This window comes from Colobus angolensis, unplaced genomic scaffold (assembly GCF_000951035.1).
Source record: "Colobus angolensis palliatus isolate OR3802 unplaced genomic scaffold, Cang.pa_1.0 Scaffold146, whole genome shotgun sequence".
Classification (NCBI taxonomy): domain Eukaryota; kingdom Metazoa; phylum Chordata; class Mammalia; order Primates; family Cercopithecidae; genus Colobus; species Colobus angolensis.
The window spans coordinates 8265390-8279622 of NW_012114555.1; the positions used below are offsets into that span (position 1 = coordinate 8265390).

The 14233-nt window shown below is 39.5% G+C and overlaps 1 protein-coding gene across 5 annotated transcripts in view; it reads left to right on the forward strand.

The window, feature by feature from the left end:
* Nucleotides 1-14233, forward strand: part of KCNIP4 (Kv channel interacting protein 4) — a 1232493-nt gene that overhangs the window by 1189744 nt on the left and 28516 nt on the right. The window lies entirely within an intron of this gene.

Sequence of the window (14233 nt, forward strand, 5' to 3'; positions counted from 1 at the left end):
GCTGAGAGTAATAACTAAGAAAGTTTTGCAACAACAACTTAATTAAGCAGGCGAAACTTTTTATTTCATTTTATTTTATTTTTTTAATTTCAGAGACTCAGCGCTGCTGCTGGTAATGGTAGCTCACTGAGGGAGAAATTTATGCAAGAGGCACAAACTATTCTTTTCTCAGAATGGCAGTAAGAAAGGGAAAGGGGCCAGGCGTGGTGGCTCATGCCTGTAATCCCAGCATTTTGGGAAGCTGAAGTGGGAGGATCACCTGAGGTCAGGAGTTCGAGATTAGCCTGGCCAACATGGTGAAACCTCGTCTCCACTAAAAATACAAAAATTAGCCGGGCATAGTGGCGGGCCCTGTAATCCCAGCTATTCGGGAGCCTGAGGCACGAGAATCGCTTGAACCTGGGACGTGGAGGTTGCAGTGAGCCGAGATAGTGCCATTGCACTCCAGCCTGGGAGACGTGAGTGAAACTCTGAAAAAAAAAAAAAAAGAGAGAGAGAGAGAAAGGCAACGAAATGTGTAATAAAATGTGTTTGGAGCTGAATCTGACCTGTCCTGAACCTGCTCACAAAAACAGATGACCAGACATGTATAATAAAATGTATTTAGAGCTGAATCTGACCTATCCTGAACCTGCCCCACAAAAGCAGATGACCAGAGACCTTGAGGTCCTGTCCTCCATCCCCTCACCTGGGACATTTCAATTTATTTGTAAAAAACAATTCAAATTTTCGTGCTGTTTTGCCCTGAGGGTTTCAATATGATATTTATTTATGTCAGTATTTGAATACTGACAGCTTCCTCCATAGTAAGCTCCTTTGGATGAGGGCCATGCTTGTTGACTCATCATTACGCTCCTGTTCATAGCCAAGTGCTTGGTATATGAATATGTGTTGAACAAATGACTATATTCTGTGTTTTAGTGATTAATAGGATTGAAAGACATTGAGATAAAAGTTACCCCTCAGTTAACTTCCCCCCGCAGGTGCACTCATCTTTCAAACTTAGGAAGATGTAAAAGCTTTGTAGTCAAACTCAAGTTCAAATCCCAGTCCCAGTGACCTTGGGAAAGTTCTTTAAACCTCGCTGTGTTCATTTCTTAAACATCGTGTGGGAAAACATCTACTTCTTTTACTTGTCAGGGATTTAATGAGAACATGTATCTCCTACACCACATGGCTCAGTGCCCAGCAGACCATGAATGATCATTAAAAGTTAGTTTTATTCGGCTGGGCACAGTGGCTCACGCCTGTAATCCCAGGACTTTGGGAGGCCGAGGCAGGCAGATCCCGAGGTCAGGAGATCGAGACCATCCTGGCTAACACGATGAAAACCCATCTCTACTAAAAATACAAAAAAAAATTAGCAGAGCTTGGTGGTGGGTGCCTGTAATCCCAACTACTCGGGAGGCTGAGGCAGGAGAATCACTTGAACCCAGGAGGCGGAGCTTGCAGTGAGCCGAGATCACACCACTGCACTCCAGCCTGGGCGACGGAGAGACTCCGTCTCAAAAAAAAAAAAAAGTTTTATTCACCCCCAATTCCTATGCTTTCTCAAAGTGTCTTCGGATAGACTTTAAAAGATGTTCTTCAGAAATCTGGACCCGCATGTGCGCACTCACCACTGTAATCTAGAGACTACACTTCTTTCTCCAGCAGACATTTCGCCAAACTTGTCAGCAATCTGTAAACTCAACTCATTTTTATTTTCTCTTTCTGTAGAAAGATGTAATGCGAGGACAAGAAGGTTGTAGCTTATGTTAGAATACTTTTGACTATAAGTAACAAAAAAGATCAATAAAGAATGGCTTACACATGAGGAAAATGTATAATCTCACATAAAGGGTCCAGAGATGATAGTCGAAATGAAGTTATCAAGGGGCCAGAATCTAGCCAATTCAGGCGACAAAAATCAGACTGAGAGAGAATAGATTATTGTAAATCTTCAGGAAAAAAAAAAAGATTTTATAAAACCACGTATGTGCAGATGAACGTTATGTGTATACCATCATCTCCATACAGTCATCTCTCTGTATTCTTGAGGGACTGAGTTCAGAACCCCCCATGGATACCAAAATCTGGGGACACTTAAGTCTCCTTATATGAAATGGTGTAGTATTTACATACAACCTATATATCCTCCCATGTACTTTAAATCATCTCTAGATTACTTATAATACCTAATACAATGGAAATGCTGCGTAAATAGTTTTTATACTGTATTCTTTTCCATTTATATTGTTTGTTTGTTTGTTTATTGAGATGGAGTCTTGCTCTGTCTCCCAGGCTGGAGTGCAAGGTCATAATCTCAGCTCACTGCAACCTCCACCTCCCGGGCTCAAGTGATTCTCCTGTCTCAGCCTCCCGAGTAGCCAGGACTACAGGCACATGCCACCATGCCCGGCTAATTTTTTGTATTTTTGACTGGGGTGTATTTTTGTAGTAGAGACGGGGTTTCACCATGTTGGCCAGGCTGGTCTCCAACTCCTGACCTCAGGTGATCCGCCCACTTCAGCCTCCCAAAGTGCTGGGATTATAGGCGTGAGCTACCGCACCTGCCTTATTTTTTATTTTTATTTTTTCAAATATTTTCAAGCCACAGTTAGTTGAATCTGTGGATGCTGCACCTGCAATATGGAGTGCCTGCTGTATTTTATTTTATTCTTTCTGATTGAAACACTGCGTGTTTCTTTTAAGTAGAATTCTTTACGCAGTATTTTTTTTTTTTTTTTGGTCGGTATCATTAGGCTGATGTCATGCCAACTTGAAAGTGATCTAATCAATTAATAAAATCTAAAAAAATTTATTTCTGCTCTGGATATAGGCAGACATGCTATAGGCGGGGAACACTCAGCATATGGGATACTATTTTTAGCACTCATAAAAAATACTGAATTTTGGCCTCACAGCTGGTCTTTACACTGCTGAGACTAAAGCCTTGACAGAATAGAGTCCTTTCAAATCGCATTAAACTATGGCAGGCATCAAGAAATATAATTGCTAGTTGTGGTAGATACACTTCTGAGTAGAACTGTAAAAAAAAAAAGGCTGTTGTTAAGCAAGAACTGCTGTGAAAACCAACATGAACTCATGTTCAGAAGAAGCAGGCTGCGGTAGGTATTAATAGATATCCAAAGGCAGCCACTCAAGATCCCTGTCTCTTGGTTATTCAATCACATACTAATCAGGGTACTGCTGTGATGAAATTTTGCAGATATAATTAAAGTCTCAGGGCCGCTGACCTTAAGATACAGAAATAATCTTTGTGGGCTTGATCTAATCACACAAGTCCTTTACCAAAGGGGAAGTCAGAATCAGTGTGAGAAGGACTCAACAGCCCTTTATTTACTGGTTTGAAGATGGAATGAAACTGAGAGAGAAGCCCCCAGTAAACAGCCACAAGGTTACAGGGACCTGGGTCCTACAACCACAGAAGCTGAATTCTACCAACAACATCAATGAGCTTGGAAGAGGACTGCAAGGCCCAGATGAGAACCATAGCTGGTTTAAGTGTGAGACTGAGCAGAGAACACAGCTCAGCCATGTCAGACTCTTTTATCCCACAGAACTGTGAGATAATAAATTTGTGTGTTTAAAGTTACTAAGTTTACGGTAATTTTTTATTTTAATGCAGCAATAGGAAACTGATACATAAGCTTTCTCCCAGGGCACCATTGTCTTTTTTTTTTTTTTCCACTAAATGGTTTTGGGTGCCTATAGAATTTAACTACATCATAAGTTTTTAAAAGACCCTGACAAAATGGACACCCTCTTCAGGATAAAGTTGGGAAATTCCTTTTAAAAGTCTCCCTAAATCAAACAATTCTACATGCATTCCACTAAAGATTCAGGGATTGGGCCCAATCCCAGAAGCCTTTTCCTACAAAATTTGGAAAATCTCTTTTTGCAGAATCAACTTAAGTTACTTGAAGAGATAATAGTAAAAATAAATAAAATTTGTAGAATGCTTAGTATTATGCTAGAATCTTTATATACGTGATGCCAATTAGTTTTCATTTCTTTACTGTAAGATGCTATTGTTTCCTGCAGCTTTAAAGATGAAGACTCAAAGCAGAACTTTTCAATTATTTCCTGGTTAGTAGTAGAGCTGAAACTTGAGCCAGTTTTTTGTTTGTTTATTTGTTTTTGTTTTTGTTTTGGCTGTAAATCTCATGTAATTTCCTTCTTCCATATGGTTAGAGGGCAGAACTAGAAGGGGAGAGAACCTTTGCCTAGCACCTTGGATTTCTGCTTCATCCTGAGTGACCTTGAGAACTCGTGGGGCTCAGAATGTGCCCACATCCTTGCACTCAGGCAGCTGAGTTGAATCTTGGTCACCCAGCTCTCATTCCTTTTCCAAGGATAGTATCTAGGTCAGCCTTTTCCCACCATTGGCTGTTTCTTTTTTTAATCTGCAATTCATATTTAACTACTTTGACCCCAGAAGTGTGTTCAGAAAACGGAAGAGGTAGTTAATGCAGACTTTGGAAACAAGAAAATACCCACCATGTTGAGTATATTCAGTTTTTAAAATTGGTTGGGTTTCTTTCATCCATTGTCTAGTTTAATTTTCATTTATTTTGCTTACCTGTGATGTTAGTATTACTTACCTGTTATATCAGATGAGAACATTTACACTAAGAAGGAATAAATCAGTTGCTAGGAGTTCAAACACCTGGGCATATTAGAACAGAAATTTATAGCCAGTTCTAGTTCTTTGTGATCAGCTTTTCTGCTTTGAAAACTGAAAGATTAATCCTATAGTTTTTAAATGAACTTTTTAGAGTCCAGTTTTTGACTATGTTAAGCTCTTTATGTTGAGATAAGAAGTGTTTTTTTCTTGATCCTAGCCATCTCCCCTTAATTTCTGTGATCACAGTCATTGTGGGCAATCATGGGGATATCGGAACCCCCATGACTATCTTGGTCTTGATCTTAGGAGTTCTAAAAATTTAGACCCAAGTTTTGAAGGGCATTATCAGAGCAAATTCATTTTCTAAGTTATTAAAAGCTAAGAACTGAAGATTTATTCATTCAGCATAAATATTTTCAATATTCCCTATTCTAAACTTCATAAAGGTTAGTCCGTGCCCTGTATTTACTAACTCTAAAGAGAGCAGAGAAGTCCACAGAATCTGGTGTTATCAGCAGCACAGATTGTAGGATTGTGTCATTTAAATTTTGAAAATTCATCTACGATTATAGAATGCCAGAGAATCTCTGAATTGTCACGCTAGATGCTAACTACTATTTTAACTGATAGACCGAGCAGACTACCTTGTACTCTTTAGCACCGGGGGTGGGTGTGAGAGCTGGTGAAATATACACATGCTTAAGAGATGTGGCATTACAGGTATCATGAAAGGATCCCCAAATAACTATTTCATAAGCACTTTTAGTTTTGTTTTTTCCTATGAAACGTCTTACTATAATTCCTTTTTTATTCCTGAAGAAGTCTCTAAATGCTTAATAACAATTCTGATCCTGAGGAGAAGCCACATACCAGAACAGAGTGATTTAGGGGAAGAGAGGATTTCAGCTAATACAGTGGGCAAAGATTATTGGAGTGGACAATATTATAATTATATGAGGTTATTATACATCTGATTTGCATACCACTGCAGCTATTTCTCATGCATGGCAACAGAGCTCTGAAAACCTTTCAGGAAATGCTGAAAGTTTTCCTTATGAGGTGAAAGTATAATAACTCATGAAGCACTCACAAAATATGTTTCTTAGCAATTTCCTATGCATACATGGATCTTTCTCCAAAGCACCCTCTCCAACACCTTCCGTGATGATTTCAAACATACTCATGTAAGCATCGCTGGGGAAACTTTCATTTAAATTAATAAATAAGAGGCTCCTGGATTTCTACTGACATTTATTTCCATTTTGGTGGTCTTTATTCTCCTCAGCTATCATTTACAATTAAGATATGCCTGTCTTTTAGGGTAAATTCTGATGATATTAGATAGAGTAATTCAACTTATAACACTAGAGTAGAAGGCATAATTCATATCTGCTTCATAAGCTCATTGCATTTCAGACCTGTGTTATTCTAGATTCAACCACGTTGATAAATATGATTTATCCTTGGTCTACCGGCATTGATGTTACAGTGACTCGTTGCATGATGGAGTTCTGCTTACCAAATTCTAAACCATTACCATGGTGCTAACAGCTAATATTAAACGACCAAATATGATGTGCAAGGTAGAGGGCTAGGATAATAGCATAATATGCGTATCTTATTCATTCTCATAACAGCTCTCTGAGGTCAATGCCTGTCCCCATTTCACAGAGGAGAACAATGAGACTTAGACTGAACAGTTTGCCTGAAGCTACACAGTTCCCAAGTGGCAGGGTAGGGGCTCAACTCAGGCCTTCTGCTTAACTCCAGAGGCCAAGAATCTAAACACTGCACTAGATTCCTCTAAATACTGCCTGACAAAAAATACCAGCTCTTGTATGGACAGGAAGACATTTGCAGTATCAAAACTTAGTCCTAGACCTCAGGAAACCTAGACATGCAGTCAGCCTCAGCAGCCCCTTGTGTGTCTGTGGTCAGTTCCTATAACCTCCTTAACCTCTATCCCCTCACCTTCAAAATGAGGCCATTGAATTGAATTGTCTCTAAAATTGCTTTGTGTTTGTTTGTTTGTTTGAGAGAGAATTTTGCTCTGTCACCCAGGCTGGAGTGTAGTGGCATGATCTTGGCTCACTGCAACCTCTGCCTCCCAGATTCAAGTGATTCTCCTGCCTCAGCCTGCTGGGTAGCTTGGATTACAAGCATGTGCCACCATGCCCGGCTAATTTTTGTATTTTTAGTAGAGACAGGGTTTCACCATGTTGTCCAACCTGGTCTCGAACTCCTGATTTCAGGTGATCCACCCACCTTGGCCTCCCAAAGTACTAGGATGACAGGCATGAGCCACTGTGCCCGGCCTCTAAAGTTGCTTTAAACACTCAAGTTTCCTGATTCTGTGACCTATAGATTAGATCTGATATTTTCTAATTATGGGAATGCAGTGGCCGAAGACAGTTCATTCATTTGTAAAATGGAGTTAATACTAACATCTTTCTATTCCCATGAGATAATCCATGTAAAACATTTAATGCAAGGTTGGAACATATAAAGTGCTCATGTGTTTTAGCTCATCATCATCAGTATCATCGTCATCACATTAATAATTATAAAATATCAATACTAATAAAATATGCTGATTATTATAATATAATAATGCCTTGTTAGAATTGATATTAGTACTAGCATAGTATTCATTGCATATCTACAGCTAATCTTGACCCTCACATGCGTCCCCACATGGCCTGAGAGGACTGAAAAGGCTCATCAGGGAATACAGCAGTAAGGCCCCAAAAGGCAACTGTTTCTTCACCAACTGACAAATCTATGACAGTTATATTGCAAAGAAAACCTTATTCCACATTTATTGTGTTATCATATCATAGCGAAGGGTTTCAGAGTCAATAAAAGAAATGCGATGGTCATCATAGATGACTATACCAGCCAGCAGAACCAGGGACCTCCAGCTCCTAAATATTGGATGGAGCAGTTCATTTGACTGGTCCTAAAAACCAGAACATTTTCCTCAGGCCGTTACTGTCTAGCCATTTACAGTAACAGTAAAGAGTATGTGGCAAAGAGGAAGGTGGGGAGGTTCTTGTTGTACTAAAACCAAAGATTTCTAAAAAGAAAGTATTTTCCTCAAATCTCTCAAGCTACAATACACAATAAATTTTAATCAGTGCTCCCAATTTTGATTGAAATGGCTTCCCTTTGCACATGCCTCTCTATAACGCAGCTGTGATGGGTGCCTCTGGGTACAAACACACCTAGTACATCTTCCCAAAAGAAGGATTTCCACAGATGACTCTCCAGGAGAACATGTTTTCAGTCCTAATAGAAGAAAAAGTAATAATCCAGAGGGCAAGAAAACATTGCAATTCATGGAGTCATAGTTATGAATTTGATTCCACTAAATGTTATATTCCACAAGAGCAAAAAGACAAATGGAATTTTAAAAACTCATTCCTGTATCTCCAGTGCCCAGAATAGTAAAAGGCATATGGACTATTTACTGACACTTAGAAGGCATTAAATAACTACTTATTGAATAAATGAGCAAATAGATGTCTCCATCAAAACCTGTGTGACTCAAACAAGTGACTTCATCTCTCCAAGTTCATTGTCCTCATGTCTAAATAATACCCACCTTTCAGGGTTGACGAAAATGTTAAAAGTAATGGTCTACATAAGAAAGAATGGAATTGTTTATTTTATACTCAGTAAACCATTGTGATTGTGGTGATGTGGTTCTGCTGACTGCCATCACAGCAACCCTGTCTGCGTGAAAAACAGGCAAATTGCTTTATCCCTTGGAGCGACCTGTCCAAACGCCTTAGTATCCACTAGTAATTTTCAGAATGATGATTAGATTCATGAGGGAAGCAAATTATTGCTGTTTGTTCATGGGGTTGTGTGTGCATCCAATTCCATGTGATTCTGGTCAGTAGCTCCTCTCCGTGTGAGACTTTCTCATAAGGTTGCAGTGGCAGCACAAATGGATGCAGCATTTCTGGAAAGCACCATGACTGTGCATAGGAAGACCTTTCAATGGTTTAACTCGTTGGTCTTATGATTCTCCTTCTGGGATTAGTCATAAAGAAAGAACCACAGGTGCAGTCACAGATGGATGCATAGAATATTAATTACATCATTATTCCTATGTAGTGCAAAAATGCCAAAATCGTCTCAATATGCAACAGTATGGTAAGTTCAGTGGATGCATTATTATGCGGTCATTAAAAATCATGATGTAAAAAATGTTCAGGATATTTATCCTAAACTTAAAAAAAGAAGATAAAATACCGTAATTTTGTCTTATTAAAACTTTATTTCTTAGCCGGGCGAGGTGGCGGGCGCCTGTAGTCCCACCTACTCGGGAGGCTGAGGCAGGAGAATGGCGTAAACCCAGGAGGCGGAGCTTGCAGTGAGCTGAGATCTGGCCACTGCACTCCAGCCTGGGTGACAGAGCGAGACTCCGTCTCAAAAAAAAAAAAAAAAAAAAAACTTTATTTCTATAGTATATATGCTTAGTTAAATGACCAGTATGCTCTTACAGTAGTCAGGTTATAGGTGATTTTCATTTTCTTTAATTTTTTTCTATAGAGGGCATATTTTCATGGAATAATCATTTGCTAATAATCAGACAAAATTTCATTAGAAAATAGAATACAGAACCATAAGGGTTAATAGAAGCTTACAGCAAATTTTCAAAAGATGGATGAGTGAGGCATTTCTCACTTTCCCTAAACCCAGGAACCCTACTGCTTCTTGGATCCTTAGGAAAACCCAGTAAACAAATTCATGCCCAGATGTTTAACCTTCATTGTACTTGTTTACTTGAAGCAAGTAAACAGTCTTTAAAAATGACACCTGGGAAATGGAGACAATTTATACTGCTAAATGACTTGATAATCTTCATGTTACAACATCAGTGGGAGGCTGGGCTCAACCTGTAATCCCAGCACTTTGGGAGACCAAGACAGGATTGCTTGTGGCAGGGAGTTCAAATCCAGCCTGTGCAACATAGTGAGATCCCATCTTTACAAAAATAAAAAATAAAAATCAATAAATAAAGCGTCAGTGGGAGAACTATTTCAGAACACAGACACTTGGAGTATCTTTTAAACATGTCACAGGGATAGATATTCCAAACTTTTTACCAAATCTGCATTCTTATCTTCTTCCTGGCCATACCAGACTTATTTTGTTTGGGGTAGACACATTAAGTGATCTCTAACAACAACAAAAAAATGAGAATAGAAATGATGTATACCACTTTAAGACCTGGTCCATAAAAAGCTTCCATGCACTCTCTTCAGTGTTCTTTTCCTCCTTCTGGATGAGACAGTCACAGAGACTGTTGGAGCCATATGTTAAAGTCACCAAATCTTCATTAGCCTCTGTCCCTAGAAGAACCATCAGTTGATCTGTACACTCACCCGATTGTTATGTGAATAAGAAATATACTACATGGTTTTTAAATGTGTTAAATATCACATGTGTTAAATGTGTTGAATATCCCTAATCCAAAAAAGCAAAATACTCTAAAATCCAAAACTTTTTGAGTGACAAAATGGCATTCAAAGTTAGTGCTCATTGGAGCATTTCAGATTTTCAGGTTAGCTATGTTCAACTGGTGATGTGGGTAGGCTTTGTGTCTCCACCCAAATCTCATCTTGAATTGTAATCCCCATAATCCCCACATGTCACGGGAGAGACCAGGTGGAGGCAACTGAATCATGGCGGCAGTTTCCCCCTGTGCTGTTCTCATGATAGTGTGAGTGAGTTCTCATAAGAGCTGATGGTTTTATAAGGAGCTTCTCCCTTTCACTCAGCACTTCTCCTTCTTTCCACCTTGTGAAGGTGCCTTCCTTCTCCTTTGCCTTCCACCATGATTATAAGTTTCCTGAGGCCTCCCCAGGGATACTGAACTGTGAGTCAATTAAACCTCTTTCCTTTATAAATTACCCAGACTTGGGCAGTTCTTTATAGCAGTATGAAAATGAACTAACACAACCTGTGAGTCTAATGTGAATATTCCAAATCCCAAAAAATCTAAAATCCAAGACACTTCTGTTCCCAAGCATTTTGATTAAGGGATATTTGAAGGCCTAATTGCTACAGCAGCAAGTTAACTAATATAGCACATTGTTTGTGGTTTACACTTTGCTTCACATGCAGCCTGGCCAAATTCATTCTTGATGGAGCAGTAGAGAGACCACTTTTATGGAGAGATCACTGTACAAAAAAAGTGAAGAAAAAGTCAGAGAACGTATACCATCTTGTAAATCACTAGCATCCTTTACTCACCTGAAGGTTAAAAATGCACTAGTTTCAATAAAAAGTCTCTGGGAATAAATAAAAGATCCTAATTCTTGGATTTGATTTTTTAATCTTTTATCTAGTTTTTGGTCTTTGCTATGGTCTGAATGTTTGTGTCCCTTCAGAACTCAGTGTGTTGAAATCCTAACCCCCAATGTGATGGTATTAGGAGGTGGGGCCTTTGGGAGATGATTAGATCATGTGGGCAGAGACTTCATGAATGAGACGAGCATCCTTTTATAAAAGACCCCACAGAGCTAGCTTGCCCCTGTCACCATGTGGGGACACAGCTAGAAGGTTCCATATATGAACCAGGAATGTGCACTCATCTAGTACTGAATCTGCTGACCTTATGGTCTTAGACTTCCTGGCCTCCAGTACTATGAGAAATAAATTTCTATTGTTTATAAGCTGCCTAGTCTATGGCATTTTGTTAAAGCAGCCCAAACAAAGACAGTCTTTATTCTTCTAGTTGGACAGAGGTTCCATGATGGTGAGACCTTTGATTTGTTTATTGTAGCAGTCCCAGTTCCTAGGACACTCCTGGAATAAGCATACAATATGTGTTCGTAGAGATGTAAACTAACATAATGAATATAAGATGGATAAGGACAAATTTATCTGGTGAGACTTTCCAACCTGAAACTTGGCCAGCAGTTTTCATTTGGCAGAGAAAAGATTTCCTCTGACACAGATATGTGATTAAACATAAAACTCGTACATGTCAGATAGTCAGTTTACAAATTCATTTCACATTATATCTATCAAATGTATCTAGAGACTGAAGGCAGCTAGCAAGTTTGTTGAGTGTAGAGTCTCTTTTCTCGCAATCCTCTTCCTTTATCAGCATCAACTTTAACTCCCCGGCACCTTTCCAACTCTAACTTTGCACAAGCTTGCCACCTGATGGCAGAGAGCCAGGTATTTACTCTCTCCTTATTATCCCAAGCAAATGGCTTAGCATTAAACAGCCAATAAATCACAATTTCCATGTGTGAGAGGGTCCAACTCCAAAGTGTTTAGTCTTAAAATGGGTCTATTGGTGCCAGGTAGATAGTCAAAATGTTTGAAAGATTGACTGTATACATACCACCTTCTTTCCTTTTCAGGGTTGTAGCTGTTGGTTGTTAGTTCATTTATGTATTAGGGTCCTTCAGGGAAATGGAACTAACAGGATACGTGAGTATAAAGAGATTTATTAAGATATTGGCTCACACTTTGTGGAACCTTGGCCAGCTTGATATCTAATGGAGGGGTCTGGCAAGCTGGAGCCTCAGAAAACAGTTACAGTTCAAGTCCAAAGGCAGGGTATTGGTGAACAAGGGAAGCCAATATTACAGATGATGTCTGAAGAACACTCTTTTTCTCTAGGGAGGTCTTTGTTCTTCTCAGGCCTTAAACTGATTCAATGATGCCCCTTCACATTATGGAGGGCAATCTGCTTTACTTAAAGTCCACCAGCTTAAATGTATTGAAAGTAATAGCAAAAACCGCAATTACTTTTGCATCCATGTAATCTCAAAAATACCCTTACAGAACTATCCGGAATCATGCTTGACCAAACACTTGGACACTATGGCCCAGACAAGTTAAACACAAAATCAACCATCACAGTTCACTTGCTTGCTCTTTTGTTTTTGGTTGTTTTCTTCTTTGCTCCAATTCTCTTAGGTCCTTGAGGTCATCATTATTTCCGTAGGGGTCATCTAATATGAAACCTTGTTGTGACCTGGAGAGTCCCAAGTCCACATTCCAGCTTCCCCACTGGCTTAGTGTGTAAGAAAGTGCTTTGCCACTCAGCACCTCTAGTTCTGCCTCTGTGAATGGAGCTATTTTGCCTACCTAAGCTCATTATCATTAACAAATGGGATAAAACCATATTGAGAAGCTCTGTAAACACAAATTCACATTGAAACTGCTAACATTGTTTATGTATCAAAGGTCCTACCTTTCAAAACAACAAATGAAAAAATAGAAAATTCTGCAGGTGAAGCACATTTCAGTTGAGTAACTGCCTCATTGGAATAAAGAAAGACCAAATTCAGAAAGTAAGTTTATTAGTGAGGGAACAATGATTTAAAGGGTTAAGTGACATTTTAAATACTACTGTAGGTGATTGATAAAGATGCCAGGCACAGTATTGAATTTAGAGTACACAGAATATTCATGTCTAAAGTCAGGCCTGTTGGGGAGTTAGCACACCATTCATCCTTCCCCAGTGAACTTAGTCCTGGGTGGACTTTAGGTGGCGTGGGAGTGCTGTGACAGCTAGAGTCAGGGGAGCTCTGATCACATGGGACTGTTCACGAGAATCTACTACGAGACTAAACAGAACTTACCACTTCTCCACTTATAATGGATAGTTGACTCTTGGACAACACTAGCTGGAAGTGTGTGGGTCCACTTATATGTGGATTTTTGCCAATAAATATAGTCGCCCCTCTGAATTTGCAGCTTCAGCATCCACAGCCAAATGCAGATCAAAGATACAGGACAGGAAGGACCAACTTCTCTTAACTGCAGGTTCTACAGTGCCAAGTGTGGGATTTGAGTGTGCGTGGATTTTGGTATCCGTGGTGGTCCTGGAAGAAATGCACCATGGATAACAAGGGATCACCGTATAGTTACTATTTCACATGTGATTCAATTCTGGACTACCATGTGATTGTCAGTCTCCACTACTCAGGGGGCCTCTATGCCTAACATTCTTAACCAGACTGGTTCTTATAACTTCAAAAAATGGAGGAATTTCCAGAAATTGGGGGACAATTTGCTTGCTCAAACCTTATATTCACCACCAAGGTAGCCCCCTTCTGACACTTTAGATTTAAGTTTCTTTTTCTTTTTTTCTTTTTTTTTTTTTTTTTTAGCAAAAATGCCAAAACCACTCTCAGAGGGCTAGCCTTGCCCTATGGCCCCTCCTGGTCAGTAGTCCAACATGGGTGTAGTTCCCAAGATCAATGTCCATCGTTCTTTGATAAGCTGACCCAGGGACAAAGGTGGGGATCTATTAAGCCCAGGCCATGCTGTTTCTTTGCAGACTCTCCTTTCCAGAAGTTCAAAAATATCATGGGATTCTATCTCACCCAAGGTCACTTGTTACAGAACCATGTCTCGGGTATGCCTAGACATCCTGCTAACAAGCATTAGTATCTATTCCTGCTTGAAACTTCTTGAGCCACTGGAGATGCCAATGGAGTAATTTTGCCATTGAACCAAAGATTATGTGGGTTCAGAAAACCTGGAGAAGACAAAACCAAGATTCACCAAAGACCATATTGTAAACATCTTGCAACATGCTTGCTGTGTGAAAAAGAAATGCAG